The 15,284-nt window shown below is 38.0% G+C and overlaps 1 protein-coding gene across 6 annotated transcripts in view; it reads left to right on the top strand.

Annotated features, from left to right (window-relative positions):
- TAB2 (TGF-beta activated kinase 1 (MAP3K7) binding protein 2) overlaps nt 1-15,284 on the top strand; it is an 85,474-nt gene that overhangs the window by 58,141 nt on the left and 12,049 nt on the right. The window lies entirely within an intron of this gene.

The raw sequence follows: 15,284 nt of genomic DNA on the forward strand, positions 1-15,284 counted from the left end.
TTAATGCAACATTCCTTTTTAGTTGGAATTGTGAATGAGAAAGTTGGTTTTAAATCTGTCTCAGTTGATTATCCTCTTCTGAAATAGATTAGTTGATATTTGTATAATACTGAATTATATCTGTGTTAATTCAAATAGAGACAATGTCTGTGCTACATTTTATCTAACTCAAATAATTTAATCTTCAGTTGAAAACTAAAATTTATTCATATCAGGAGGTGGAAGATAAGTATTTGTTTTCTTGAATATTGATGAAAGTTTGTAGATTAACCATTAGTCCTTTAGAACAGGGACGTATTTGTATCCCCACTGAATGTTCCAAGTATAATTGTAGCTTGGAAAATATTATGAGGTCACCCCCATTCAGCATGTACCGCCCCCCCCCCAATCCCACTTGTCCTTTGAAAAGAATTCAATACAGTGACTTTACTATTGAATTTGTTAGTGGGGTCTCATTGTTTTGGTTTATTTTATATTTTAAGCAGTTGTATTCTAGAGATTCTCAGCCCGAACTAGACTGTGGTGCTTTCAAATGCCATAGTCACCTATGGAGCTTTCAAAAACCGAAAGTCCCCAGGCCCCAGCCCATTCAGAGTCTCCAAATGGTGAGGAATAGGCTCCTGCGAGTGTGTGTGTGTGTGTGTGCACACACGCACAGGTGTGTGTTCAGGATTCTGGGCGATTATTAAAACTTTTATGTCTGTGACTAACTGGAATCATCTTTGTTTAGTTTTGGCAGTGCATGAATTTTAATATACCATTATTTATTCCACCAATTTTTAATTCCTGTTCTCCCCCCAAGTCCTCTTCTCCTCTCCTTCCCTCAAAATAACAGATTTCATATATTTAGATAGTTGTGGATTCTTCACTGGAGAGTAAAATTTTTATGAAGATAATTTGATAAGGAAAATTTTCAGGTGAAGTAGGCAATAAGATACTATACTTAACTGGAATGTGAGCATGAAGTGTTTCCTAGATTTGCTATGTCCAGTTTCCTCCCATTCTCTCTTAAACCCATTCCTGTCAGTATTTTAACCCCTCCAGTTGACTTAACCAAGATCACCAGTGAAAAGCATTGTTACAAAAATCCAGGGGTCATATTTCAACTCTCATCTCCTCTGACCTGTATTAGCAGTGTTTGACACAGTCCAGCGCTCCTTCTCTGTGAAATGTTTTGCTCACTTGGCTTCTAGGATACTCCACCAGGATTTCCACCTCTCCTTTTTTTCATTGCTAGTTTGCCCTCATCTCTTTGCCCTCTCTCCTCTTTTTCTTCCACCTCTGTTAGCAAGTGAGAGGAGAGCCTCAAAGCTCAACCCTTGGACGTCTTCTCTAGATGATCTAGATGATCCCCTTCAACTTCATGACTCCGAAATTTGTAACTCTAACCTGTACTTCTTCCCTGAATTCTAAGCCAGTTTGCCACCCTATATAATATTTCATTTGAATGTTTAATAAGCATCGCAAACTTACCATGTCTAAAACAGCTTCTGACATTCCCCCCAACTCACTGTTCCTGCAGCTAGTCTCCCCATCTCAGTTAAAGACCACTTAATTCTTTTTCGGTTATTAGGCCAGAAACGTTGGAAACATCCTTGCCTCCGTCGTTCTCTCACATTTCACATCTAACTCAACAACAAACCCTGTCAACTGTTAACGTACAAAATATATATCAAAAATTCTCACTTCTTAATGACCGCTGTTGTCACTAATGTGGTCTCAGCCACCATCATTTCACAGATGGATTTTTGGATCATCTACTAGCTGATCTGCCTGCTTTTACCCTTGCCTCCTTGTGGTCTGCTTTCAACTTAGCAGTCAGAGAGATGCTGTTAAAAACATAAGTCGATCATATCCTACTCTGCACACGATGGCTACCTGTTTCATTCAGAGTGAAAGCTACCAGGCCTTACAGGGTCTGCTGCCCCTTGCCCCCTAATCTTTTCCGATTACTGACCACCCCACTCTCTCACTCTCTTCCCTACTGGCCTTCTTGCTATTCCTTAAACATAGAAGGCATACCTTAGGGCCATTCTATTTGCTGTTCCCTCTGTTTGAAATTTTCTTCTCCCAGAAATCTACAGCTCCCTCACTTCTTCTGGGTCTTTACTCAAAAGTCACCTTTTCAGGGAGGCCCTCCCTGGTCTCTGTGTAGACCCCTTCCCCCAGCCTCAGCATGTCCTGTGTCTCCCTGCTTGTATTTGCTCAAGGAAAAAAATTGAATAGTCTGGTATTAAAATATTCAGTAACTCCCTGGGTGATGCAAACGGTTAATGCACCCAACTGCCAACTGAAAGGCTGACAGTTCGAGTCCACCCAGAGACAAGCGCCTCAGGAGAAAGGCCTAGTGATCTACTTCCCAAAAATCAGCCTTCGAAAACCCTGTGGAGCACAGTTCTACCCTGATACACATGGGATCGCCATGAGCAGGGATCAGCTTGCTAAAAGCTTTTTTTTTAATACTTGCTAAAAGCTTTCTATGTGCTAGGCACTGTTTTGAATGCTTATTTATTTCTCACAGCCAGTGAGAAAGTAGGCATTAGTATTCCTATTTTCAGATCAAGCATTTAGGAACAGATGGGTTAGGTAACTTACCAAAGGACAAGTGGCAGAGTCAAGATTCTAACCTAGGAAGTTGGCAACAGAGCCCACACTTTTAACCACTACTGTATGTTTTTCTTCCCAGATTTTTAAATAAACCCTCTGGAAAGACACTTCAGGTTTATCTTGTAGCTTCACATAATCCCTGCTATATAAGCAGCTGGAAGCCAAAAGATCACTCAATTAAAAAAAAAAAAAAAATTCGGCAACTAAGGGGAAAAACTCATAATAAATAGAGACAATTAGAAATAATTTTAAACAATGAAGTAATAGCCTGAGAAGATAAGTGAGTGTTGGGAGCACCTTCTAAAGGCACCTGAAGGTAAAAAAAATTGCTGGTGAGTGAAGGCTCTGGTTTAAGAGCTCAGAGCCGACCAAAAAGTAAGCCAGTGGGTTTCCCCAGAATATGCTGCTCAAATTGCTTCTCTTCACTGTCAGCCTTCAGACAGCTATAACTGTGATGACTTCCTTTAAATATACCTATACCTACATTCACTTGACCTGCGTACCATATGACTCTCATGGTACCTGTGTGTGCATACTATACTGGGTGCTGTTCTGCAAGCTTTCACCAGGTTTCCTTCTGTTTGCTGTGGAAATAATAGTGATCTACTCTTTCATACCACCCAGTGACCACTTAAAATCTTGATACAGTGTTTCCTTGACTTGGTTCCAGTCAAATGAAAAGATTGCTCTTTTCTGAAAAATGCATCTTTTATGCTTTTTAACTTACACGTGTGATGATTTAGTTTACCTTTTTTTTTTTTTTTAACACAGACAATACTAAATGGAAAGGCCCAAGTATTTGTGTGTTGTGGATAATAAAGAGAAAAGAAATATCTCTGCCTCCTACAATAAAACTGATCTTTCCAAAGCTCCTGGAACATACTGTTCCAGAGTAGAAAAATAAGTTGATCCAGGTACTGAAATCATAGGAAAATATTTTTCCCAAATTGAGGAAGAAACATACATAAATAAATTTGGTAACCAAAATATGCTATTTTTCTTTTAGTCTAACATTTAACATATTCCATTAAAATTTTTCAAAGATGAAAATATGTTTATAAATATATTGTTTGATACACCCTCTGCTGTATAGTAATCAGAAGAAGAACAAGTAAATTAATAAAACTTTTTCCAGGACCCTGCTCATATTAGCACTAAGTCCAACACTCCCTGTCCTTCCTCAAAAAAAGAGAAATAAACTTGAATCGTTAAAGTACTACAGGAACTCAAGACAAAAACGAGTATCAAATAGAAAAAACAAATTAAGGTTAGAGAGAAATTTCAATTTAAAGTCTTTAGATATGAAGAAGACTCTTATTTTACCTAAGAGAAAATTACTTGTAATGAGTAAGTGAGGTTACTGACCAGATAGCTACATTTCCCCCCTTCAGTCATACTACCTGATTTTACCCAACTTCTGAAAAGCACCAGAAAATACTTTTCTCATTCACAATATTTTGAGACCTTCTGTGTTCCTCCCCCTTTATAAAGGTATGCTTTTAATAACACAACTTTTATAGGTATGGAAAACAGAATGCTTCACTCATTCAAACCAGTTTTCATGGTGAGGGAAAAAAAGACCTGCTTTCCATATTTTGTTACAGTAGCCAGGGAATCTTACTAAACCAACAGTGCTATATGTTTTAAAAGCTTATTGGTATTGTAGCATGTATCACAACTTTATTTTCTATGGCTGAATAATATTCCATTGTTTGGTTATGCCACATTTTATTCATCAGTTGGAGGACCTTCAGGTTGTTCCTATCTTTTGGCTGTTAAAGTGGTTGCACCATTTTAAAAACCAGTTTATGAGGTTTCCTATTTCTCCACATCCTTGCTGACATTTGCTGTTAATCTGACTTTTTTCTAGCCATTCTAGTGGACGTAAAGTGATATCTCATTGTGATTTTGATTGACATTTCCCTGATGGCATCTTTTCATGTACTTGTCATTTGTATATTTTCTTGGGAGAAATACCTATTCATACCCCTTGCCCATTTTTTAGTTGGATTATTTGTCTTTTTATTATTGTTGTATTAGTTCTTTGTGTATTGTAGGTATGAGTCTCTGATCAAATGTGTCATTTATAACCGTTTTCTCCCATTCTGTAGGTTGTCTTCACTTTCTTGATGGTGTCTTTCGAAGCACACAAGCTTTTAGTTTCAGTGAAATCCAATTTATCTGTTTTTTCTTTTGCTGTTCATGCTCTTTGTGTCCATATCTAAGAATCCACTGCCAAATCCAGGATCATCAAGATTTACTCCTATGTTTTCTTCTAAGAGTTTTACAGTTTTAACCCTTACATTTAGATCTTTATCCCATTTTTTAGTTAATTTTTTATGTGGTGTGAGGGTGGGGGTCTTATTTCATTCTTTTGCATGTGGCTGTCCAGCTGTCCCAGCGTCATTTGTTGAAAAGACTGTTCATTCCTCCGTTGTATGGTCTTGACACACTCGTAGCAAATCAGTTGACCGTAGACACACGGGTTATTTCTGGACCCTCGATTCTCTCCACTGATCTTTATGTCTGTCCTTAGGCCAGTTCCTCCATGTCTTGATTACTGTTGTTCTGTAGTAAGTTTTGAAATCAGGAAGTGTGAGTCCTCCTACTTTGTTCTTTCTTAAAATTGTCTTGGCTGTTCAGGGTCTTTTGAAATTCCATATAAATTTTAGGATCATCTTGTCAATTTCTACAAAGAAGTCAGCTGTCATTCTGATAGGGGGATTGCGTTAGAATATTATTTTTATGCATGTACTTGATTTTTTTTAAACTGCAACCAGAATAAGATGTATAATGAAAAATTTCTCTCACCAGAGATAACTGGTAAATATTCACAAACACTTCATTTTTTATTCTTTTAGAAATTGAAATTATATATCAAGCATATGGGAAACCCTGGTGGCATACTGGTTGGCAGTCCAAATCCACCAGGCACTCCTTGGAAGCTCTGTGGGGCAGTTCTCTGATCTATAGGGTCGCTATGAGTTGGAATGGACTTGACAGCAATGGGTTTGGTTTTTATTAAGCATCATATATATTTAAACTTACATTTATACCAGTGAAACATACTGTTTTGCTTTTTTTCTTTATCATAGTACACTTTTGAGATTATTCTATCAGTAAGTGTAGATGTACTACTTTAAAAACAGGCTATATAATCAGTCTTTTCTTGATGGGCCTTAACAAGGTAGTTACTAATCTTGCTTTTACAAACAGCGCTGCAGTAAAAATCCTTTGGTATACACATTTGTGCTCATGTCTGTATGTTGGCAGAAGAGATTATTAGAATTGCTGTGTCAAAGGATATGTATATTTTTAATTTTGATAGATGTATTATTTAGGCTTGGTTATGCCGCAGTAACAGACTGTGACTTAAAACAACAAAGGTTTATTTCTAGCTCAGACTCCTTGTCTGTCATATTACAGATCAGCTGCTGGGCTCTGCTCTGTATCATCTCACTCAGAGACCCAGGACAAGGAAAGCTCCCCATCTCCATGCTTCCATGATGTTCAGGCAGCACACAGGATATATGGCAAATCAGTATTGGCAGCTGAAGCTGCTACCCAGGCACATGTTCTTCTTTAGCCAAAGAAAGTCACATGGACACATCTGACTTCAGAGGCAATAGGGAAGTGCATTCTACCACATACCTGGAAGGCAGAGAGTCAGAAGTGTTTGGTGAACAACACTAATAACCACTACAGTAGATGTGGCAAAAAAGTACCGGTTTATGCGCCCACATTTATAAATAGGGAATCATTTTCAGCCACATTTATAAGAATATCCTCTTACCCCATCCATCACTGTTGTAGGTGAAATAATACATCTTTGTCTGGTAGGTAAAAATGTATTCTTTTTTTTTTTTTTTTCCCGAATATGAGTATATTCATTTTGAAGCCATTTGTTTTTGTTTCTTTTAATGAACTTGCCTGTTTCTGTAGGCTGCCTAGTATGGTTTTTCTAGTTTATTACAGGCCGTCCCAGATTATGGACAAGTTCTGTTCCTAAGTCTTTAAGTCAAATTTGTATGTTAAGTCAGAAGAGTTAGGTACGGTTCATATCTAACGCAGGTCAGTCAAATGTTTGTCTTAGCATATTATATATAGGGTAGCTTTCTATGCATGAATAACATTAGGGAAACACTTCCATCTTTAACATAATGATAGAGTAATAATAATGTTTTGTTATGCATTGCAGATTAGCACCTGTTATTATGAACCATTGTATGTACCGCAAATTTTTAATATAATCAGCTTTACAGGGTTTGGTTCAATACTGTGGGTTGTATGTTAAGTCGGATATTCACAACCTGGGGACTGTCTGTACTTTTAATTTGGTCAATAAAATTTTTTTGTTTTATAAATTTTTTACTTTAATATATTCACATTTATCTTTTTTATGTATAATTTCTCGGTTTTGTTTGTCTCATTTAGAAGGCTTGTCCTTTTTAAAATAGAAATCTTGTGCTGTGTGGCACTCCTTGAGACCATACTGAACTGGTTTCATTTCTCTTGCTTATGGCAACCCTTTATAAACTTGAAAATAGCTACCACATCTCCTTTTAAAGTCTAAACATTTCTAAGCTATAAACACCCCCAGTTCCTCTGTGGTTCATGCAGTTGTATTTCTTGGAGACTTTTTGGGGGTTCTACATTTCAGTTTTCTTTATCTCTAAAACAAAAGTTTTCGACATCATCACCTACCCTTAATGCCATATAATTTTATGTATAATCTTAATTATGCCCATAAGTGCCAACAAATTATTATCCACCACAGATCAGTTGTGCCTGAATGACCTAACACACCCATTGTTCATATTAACATATAAATCTAAATTTCTTCAAAATAATTACAGAGGGGAAGCATCATTCATCATAGTTTATTTATGTCTTTTGCCCAAGTTATGGGTAAAATATGATTTTAAACTTTAAATAACAAAATAGAGAGTATTGCCATCTTTAGATCTTTTGTGAGTCAGTCACCAAATAAGTTAGTGCAGTTATCGATGGTTCCAGCCATCAGTAAAGTTAGTCAAGAAAAACCTTGCTTTATTAGAATCTCACATTGTACCTTCTAAAAGACTTAAAGAAAAACCAAATCCCTTGCCTTTGAGTCGATTCTGACTCACGCGACCCCATGAGCTTCAGCGTAGAGCTGCGCTCCCTAGGGTTTTCAGTGGCCGTGATCTCGTGGAAGTAGGTCACCAGGCCTTTCTCCTGTAGCGCCACGGCATGGATTCAGACCACCAGCCTTTCAAGTCAGTAGTCAGGCACAAACTGTTTGCATCACCCAGGGACCGCTCTAAAAGTCTTAGGCATGTAAAATCATTATAACAAGATAAAAATTGAAAACGCACTGTAAATAAATATTATTGAAATAAATATTACGTTCCCAATGGCAAACTTTTTCCTTTTTTTAAATAAGATCTTTGTACCCACAAATATCTGCTACCATTTTCCAGTGGGAAAAGTATCTCTTTAAATACATTCATTCCATTCCCTGTCCTTTTATTTATTTTAACTTTTTGGAAAAATTAGATGTTATTTACACTACTGTTAGTTGCCATGGAGTCCAATTTGGCTCCGACTCCCGGTGACTTTATATGTATAAGAGAACAAAAGGTTGCCTGGTGCTGTGCCATCTTCATGATTATTGCTATGTTTAAGTCCGTTGCTGCGGCTGTTGCGTCAATCCATCTCATTGAGGATTTCCCTCATTTTCACTGACCTTCTACCAACGACGATGTCATTTTCTAGCAGTTGGTGTTTCCTGATAATGTGTCCAAAGTAAATGAGCCAAAGTCTCACCATCTTCTAAGGAGCATTGTGGTTGTATTTCTTTTAAGATTGATTTGTTCGTTATTCTGGCAGTCCACAATATATTCAATATTCTTCGCCAACGCCACAATTCCAGTACGTCAATTCCGCTATCCTCCTTTTTTATTGTCCAGCTAAGGAATGCGTAAAATTAGTAAAGTTAACACCATCTGGAACTTCAGATATATTTTTCTAATTACAAATAAAGTCGAGCAACTAAAAAATTAAGGAGCCCTGGTAGTGCAGTGGAAACCCTGGTGGTGTAGTGGTTAAGTGCTATGGCTGCTAACAAAAAGGTCAGCAGTTCAGATCCACCAGGCACTCCTTGGAAACTCTATAGGGGCAGTTCTACTCTGTCCTGTAAGGTGGCTATGAGTCGGAATCTACTTGATGGCAGGTGGTGCAGTGGTTAAGTGCTTGGCTGCTGATCGAAAGGTTGGTGGTTTGAACCCACCCAGCAACTCCGCAGGAGTAAAGACCTCACTATCTGCTCCCGTGAAGATTACAGCCTAAAAAACCCCATGGAGCAGTTCTCCTCTGTCATATGGGGTCGCTATGAGTCAAAATCGACTTGATGACACCTAACAACAGCAGCTAAGAAATTATCTTCATTGTTCCTGGGAAGTGACAAAAGTTGTAGGAAGACTGAGCTTTCTGAGATTGCTGTATAAAACATCTAGAATGCCAGTAGGAGTGGTTTCAGAGCTCTGGTCTTTAAATTTACTAATATTCAGTTATTTTAACAGCCACAAGAGGGAGTTGCACGCTTAAATTACCTTTATCCCATTAATATTTAATTTTGTCTGAAAGACGATTTAAAAGGGACTGAAATTTTTTCCTCTACCTTTAATTCCTTCTTTTTCATCTGTTTAGGAGGGTAAGGTAGACAGGTAGATTTAGAAAACTTTATAAAGAAATCAGTATATAATTGAGATGTGTATACCACCATCTGCAATGTCAGCAATCTTGAAATCTTGCCATATTTCATAATGTAATAAATCTTGCTAAGTGATAGTGAAAAATGTTAAAAGTAAGCTTTCAAGGAAACTTTAAAGTTTTTGGTTTATCAGTATTTCTATTTCTTGGGCTTAAAGTAGAATTTTACTCTACTTTTTACCCATTAAAAGGAAACCCTGGTGGCGTAGTGGTTAAGAGCTATGGCTGCTAACCAAAAGGTCAGGCAGTTCGAATCCACCAGGCATTCCCTGGAAACTCTATGGAGCAGTTCTACTCTGACCTCTAGGGTCGCTATGAGTTGGAATTGACGGGACTGCAGCGGGTTTTGTTTTTTCTGTTTGTTTTGTTTTCCTTTTTGGTTTAGTTTCTCTATTGTCTATTTCTGGAGCTTTTCTTGTTCAAATATGTAATGTCCTGGACTTTCTGTTGATTTTTCATTGACTTTCATAAACTTCCTCAATGTATTTCACATCCTTATCTTTCTATTCTCCTACATGTTAGGAGATTTCCTTAATTTTCGTTCCAACTCATGTATGCAGCTTTCATTTCAGCAGCAATGCTTTTAATTTCTAAGAGGTAGCTCTTCTCTGATTCCTTTTTCATAGCAAATTGTTGTTTTATGGGTGCCAAAAAAAATTTGGGTTTTTTTATATGTTATTTCAAATCTCTTAATGATACTAATTAGAACCAAAGTTAACATCTCTCTCCTGAGTTTTCTTCACTTATTCTGGGTTTAGTTGTTATCTTCATCTAGTTTATGTGCCAGGTGTTCCTCAAATATATGGTGATCCTTGACCGTTAGTTCATGATAACAGTGAAGTGCTATGAAGGCTGACTGAAAGCCCTGTGTATGTAAGCGAGGCTTGCCACTTGGCAAACTTTGCTTTATGACGAATGGGTTAGGAGCCAGCTATTACAAGAGAACTCTCCACCGTTACCACCCAGCGTGGGGAGAGGGGCAGGAAGATGTGTGTTTTGGGGACCTTAAGAATAAACCCATGGCAGGGGAGAAGTTGACTGTTTCATATACAGATGTCTAGTTAAGCCTCCTGTTTTCTGGCCCATTTCTCACTCTGTCTCCTATTACCACCTGAAGTTTCCAAATGTCTGGAGCCTTTTTAGGTTTCTGCAGGGCACGTTAGCTGTCTTTGCAGTGGCCTTATCTATGGGACTGCCGCTTTCTCCACTCTTCCTTTGTTACTCTGTGACATTTCATCTGCTTTCAGTCTTCTAGAAACCTCTTGAAATCCCTTGTCCATTAATTGCCTCTTTCTTATTCTTTATTGTGTTGAATTGTGCCAGTTTTATTCCAGTCATTTTCATGGGGTTTCAGAAGGGAGAAAACAAAAAAAACCAAACCTGTTGCTGTCGAGTCGATTCCAACTCACAGCAACCCTAAAGGACAGAGTAGAACTGCCCCATAGGGTTTCCAAGGAGTGCCTGGGAGATTCAAACTGCCAGACTTTTGGTTAGTAGCCATAGCTCTTAACCCCTATGCCACCAGGGTTTCCTCAGGAGGGAGAAGATGATATAAATGGAATGCTCAGTCAGCCATCTTTAAAAGTCCTAGCTAATTAAATTTTTATAGCTTGGCTTTTAAGTCAGTGTTAGTCAAGATATAGATAAATGGTGAGAACTTTCTCTTCTGCTTATCCACTCAAGTCTGTGTAACAAATGACCCCTCCTCCTTTGTAAGTACTCGCTACTGGATTGATTGCACAGGAGCCCAGTCTGTCTTTGTGTGTGGTTGGCAGTTGGATTTCTTTTATCCAGATAGTAACTTATAATGTACTTCACTGATTGTGTTTACAGCAGTTTCTTCACAAGCCAAACAAACAAGTAAAAAACCAGTATAAGGGATTTTCTCAAATCCGTTGGGTTATTTTCCATAACAGAGGTGAAAATAAATTTCTAGCTCACCCAGCAACGCAGCCCACATTCTGTAACTCTTCCTCCTTTTTCCAAACTCTTTTTCTTTTGGACCCTGGAAATGAAAAAAGTTTAGCCTTAGGCGGATTTTCATAATGATTTTTAGAAAGTCATTTTGACTCCCCTTTTTTCTCTTTAATTTATCTTTCTGAGATTTCTATCTAAAAATCCCAAACCACAGAGAAAAAATGAACTGGGCACATAAATATCCAGAAGCTTAGGAGAAAGAATTATAAGAAGTAGAGACGAGATCTCTTTCCTACTGTATTCAGAGCATTTTAGCTTGTTTATAGTCAGACATACTTAAGAGATGCTGAGTAGTCTACAAACTGGCTCAGTCATTTCTGTAATACAGTCATTATAACTCTGCTCTAACATTTTGTTTTTACTGGAAAGAAGTATCTGTTGAATAAGCTGTATTACAATGGACTTGCAATATTTTGCTTCAGAGCTTCAGTCTAAGCAGAGGTGATCTTGCCTGTACTCCCAAAGACAAGCCGCATCTTCAGCCACTGCAAATACTGCTTGTTTTGTGAAAGGATGTAATATTTTATCTATTCCAGAAGCATTCTGAAGAATTTCTTCATTAACTTTAAAAACATTCCAACAATAATACCTCCAGTAACCATGGCTCCTTCATTTCTCCTAAATCATCTTTGCATCAGATTTCTGCCTGATGCTAAAGGCTATATTAGCCTTGTATGTAAGTCTTAAGGAGCCCTGGTGGTGCAGTGGTTAAGAGCTCAGCTGCTAACCAAAAGGTCAGTGATGCAAACCTAACCAGCCACTGTGCAGGAGAAAGATGTGGCAGTCTGCTTCCATAAAGATTTACAGGTTTACAATTCTACCATACCCTTCAGGGTCACTATGAGCCGGAATTGACTTGATGGTGACGGGTGGTGGTGGTGATGTAGCTCTCGATTCTATGGTTTACTTTCCTGTTTTGAAAGAACCGCCAAGACGTATCTGATTGGGGATGACTAATGGGGCTGTTGGTGACTGGGAGAATGTTCAACCCCTGTTCCAGAATGTATGTTCTGAGATGCATTAGTTGGAAAATAAACTAGAATACTCTGATTTCCCGTTCAGAATAAGAGTTGTATAATAGCACTTTTTTTCCTTTTGTCACTAAGAATGTCTTTTTCATAACATGTTTTGCCTTAAAATCAAATTTTTCTGAAATCACTATTACTATACCAGCTTTATTTTAGTCATATATTTGCCTAGCATATCAGTTTCATTTCTCTACCTGCCTTCAAGATTTTCTCTTGATCTTTGGATTTCAGCCATTTGATTATGATGTGTCTGTTTTTGTTGTTGTTGCTAGGTGCTGTCCAGTCAGTTTTCAACTCACAGGGACTCCCTGTACCAGAGTAAAACTGTCCCTTAGAGTTTTCTTCACAGAAGCAGCTTGCCGGGTCTTTCTCCCACAGAGCCTCTGAGTGGGTTTAAACCACCAACCTTTTGGTTAGCAGCCGATTGCTTAACCACTGCACCACTAGGGCTCCTTATGATATGTCTAGGTGTCGGTTTTTGGCTTTTTAAATACTAATTGGAGATCTCTGGACTTCTTGAATATGTGATTTGTTATCTTTTTGGAAACATTTTGGCTATTGTTTCTTATTCTGCTTTGTTTTTCCCTCCTCCTCCTACTTCGTCAATTACACGTGGATTAGACTGTGTCGGGTGTGCTGATGAGCCCACCTAAAAAATTCTTTTTGTCTGATACTGGATTATTTCTAGAATTTGATTCTTTTTTATAATTTCTATCTGTCTTCTCAAATTCTCCATCTTTTCCTGCATGTTGTCCACCTTTTTTACTAGATCTGTTACATAATAATCACTATTTTACATCCCCTTATGATGGTTCAGTTTATCTCTTGATGATGGGTTGGGTTTTTCTCTTATTTTCCTGTGTGTTTTTAATTTTTTTATTGAGTGCCAAATGTTGTTTGTAGAAGAGACAGGCAGATGGCACACCTCTCTGTCTGTCAGGTCGTCAGTGTGGGGGGCTGAGTCATTTTAGTCAGGAGTGGAGCTGATTTGCATTTTGTTGTTGCTTTCAGCGCACCCCAGGCTGCTGTTGCTTCCTGCTTTCTAGAGTGGTGCCTGAAGTGCAGGACGCCTCTTTTACTTAGTCCTTTTACTTTGAGCCTCTCTGTGTTTTGATGGGTCTCTGTTTTACTCAGAGACCTTACTATAATCAACAAGGCTATACATGATCTGGTGAAATAGTAAACCTTTTAGGGTTTTGCAGTCCACATGATGTCTGTCAGCAGCTATTTGATTCTGCTGTTGTAGCACAAAAACAGCCATAGACAATAAATAAATGAGCATGGCTGTACTCCACTAAAACTTTATTTACAAAACAGGCAACAGGCCAGATTTGAATCACAGCTTTGGCCATAGTTTGTGCACCCCTTGTTTACAGCCTTATTTTCCACCTTTTCCCCTTTCCCCATTCCCTGTTACTACTGATGTGTAAGCTCATAAGGGCAGGGATTTTTGCCTGTTTTGTTCATTGATTTCCTAAATGTCTAGAGCAGCACCTGACAACTTAGTAGTCCCTCAGTTTATTAAATGAATAGATGAGTGAATTATGTTTTAAGTGTGTTTCTTATGAACAGTATATAAACGGATTTTTTAAGCCCAGTAAGATGATCTCTTATATCTCAACAGATAAGTTTAATTAGACTGTGTTGATTATGATTACTGATACGGTTGGAATTATTTCTGTCTTTTTTGTTCTCTATTTCCTTACTTTTTACCTTCCTTTCCTGCCCTCTTGATTTAATCAGATTTTATTTCTCCTTTTGTTCTATCTTTTAATTTTGAAATTGCACATCCTGTTTAACGTCTTCTGTAATGATCCCAAAATATTTAACATGCATATTTGGCTTAGCAATATTTGAAGCTAATCTTCCTAAGCAATTTCAAGACCTTAGAATGACTCACTGCTGATCTTCACACTTTTGTGTTGTTGTTCCAATTCATAGCAACCCTGTATACAACAGAACGAAACACTGCCTGGTCTTGTGCCATTCTCAAAATCTTTGTCATGCTTGAGCCCATTGTTGGAGCCACTGTGTCAGTCCATCTCGCTGAGGGTCTTCCTGTTTTTCACTGACCATTTACTTTACCACCAAGCATGATATCCTTCCCCAGGGACTGGTCGCTCCTGATAACATGTCCAAAGTATGTGAGATGAAGCCTCGCCATCCTTGCTTGTAATGAGCATTCAGACTGTACTTCTTCCCAGACACATTTGTTCGTTCTTCTGGCAGCCCATGGTATATTCAGTATTCTTCCCCAACACCGTAATTCAAAGCTATCAATTCTTTTTCTGTCTTATTCATCATCCAGCTTTGACATACGTATGAGGCAATTGAAAACACCATAGCCTGGATCAGACACACTTTAGTCCTCAAAGTGACATCTTTACTTTTGAACACTTTAAAGAGGTCTTTTGCAGTAGATTTGCCCAATGCAATGCGTCATTTGATTTTTTGACTGCTGTTTCCATGGGCGTTGATTATGGATCTAAGTAAAACAAAATCTTTTACAGCTTCAGTATTTTCTGTTTATCATGATGTTGCTTATTGGTCCAGTTGTGAGGATTTTTGTTTTCTTTATGTTGAGGTGTAATCCGTACTGAAGGCTGTAGTCTTTGATCTTTATCACTAAGTGCTTCCAGCCCTCTTCTTCACTTCTAGCAAGTAAGGTTGTGTCATCTACATATCACAGGTTGTTAATTTCTTGTTATTCTTTTCTGATATTTTAATTTTGCTTTGCTTTAAACAGTCCCCACTCCCTGCCAAGGTCTCTTTTATAGCTAGAGGTTTTTCCTGGATTTACTCACTAATCACCTTCCTTTTATATTTGATTTCCTTCTTATCAAAAAGAACTTAGTTTTCTTAATAGACAATAGATAAGTGGTAACTTCGGTGAGGGGTAAGACAGTACACAGCACTGGG

Source organism: Elephas maximus, chromosome 1, assembly GCF_024166365.1.
Source record: "Elephas maximus indicus isolate mEleMax1 chromosome 1, mEleMax1 primary haplotype, whole genome shotgun sequence".
Lineage (NCBI taxonomy): Eukaryota > Metazoa > Chordata > Mammalia > Proboscidea > Elephantidae > Elephas > Elephas maximus.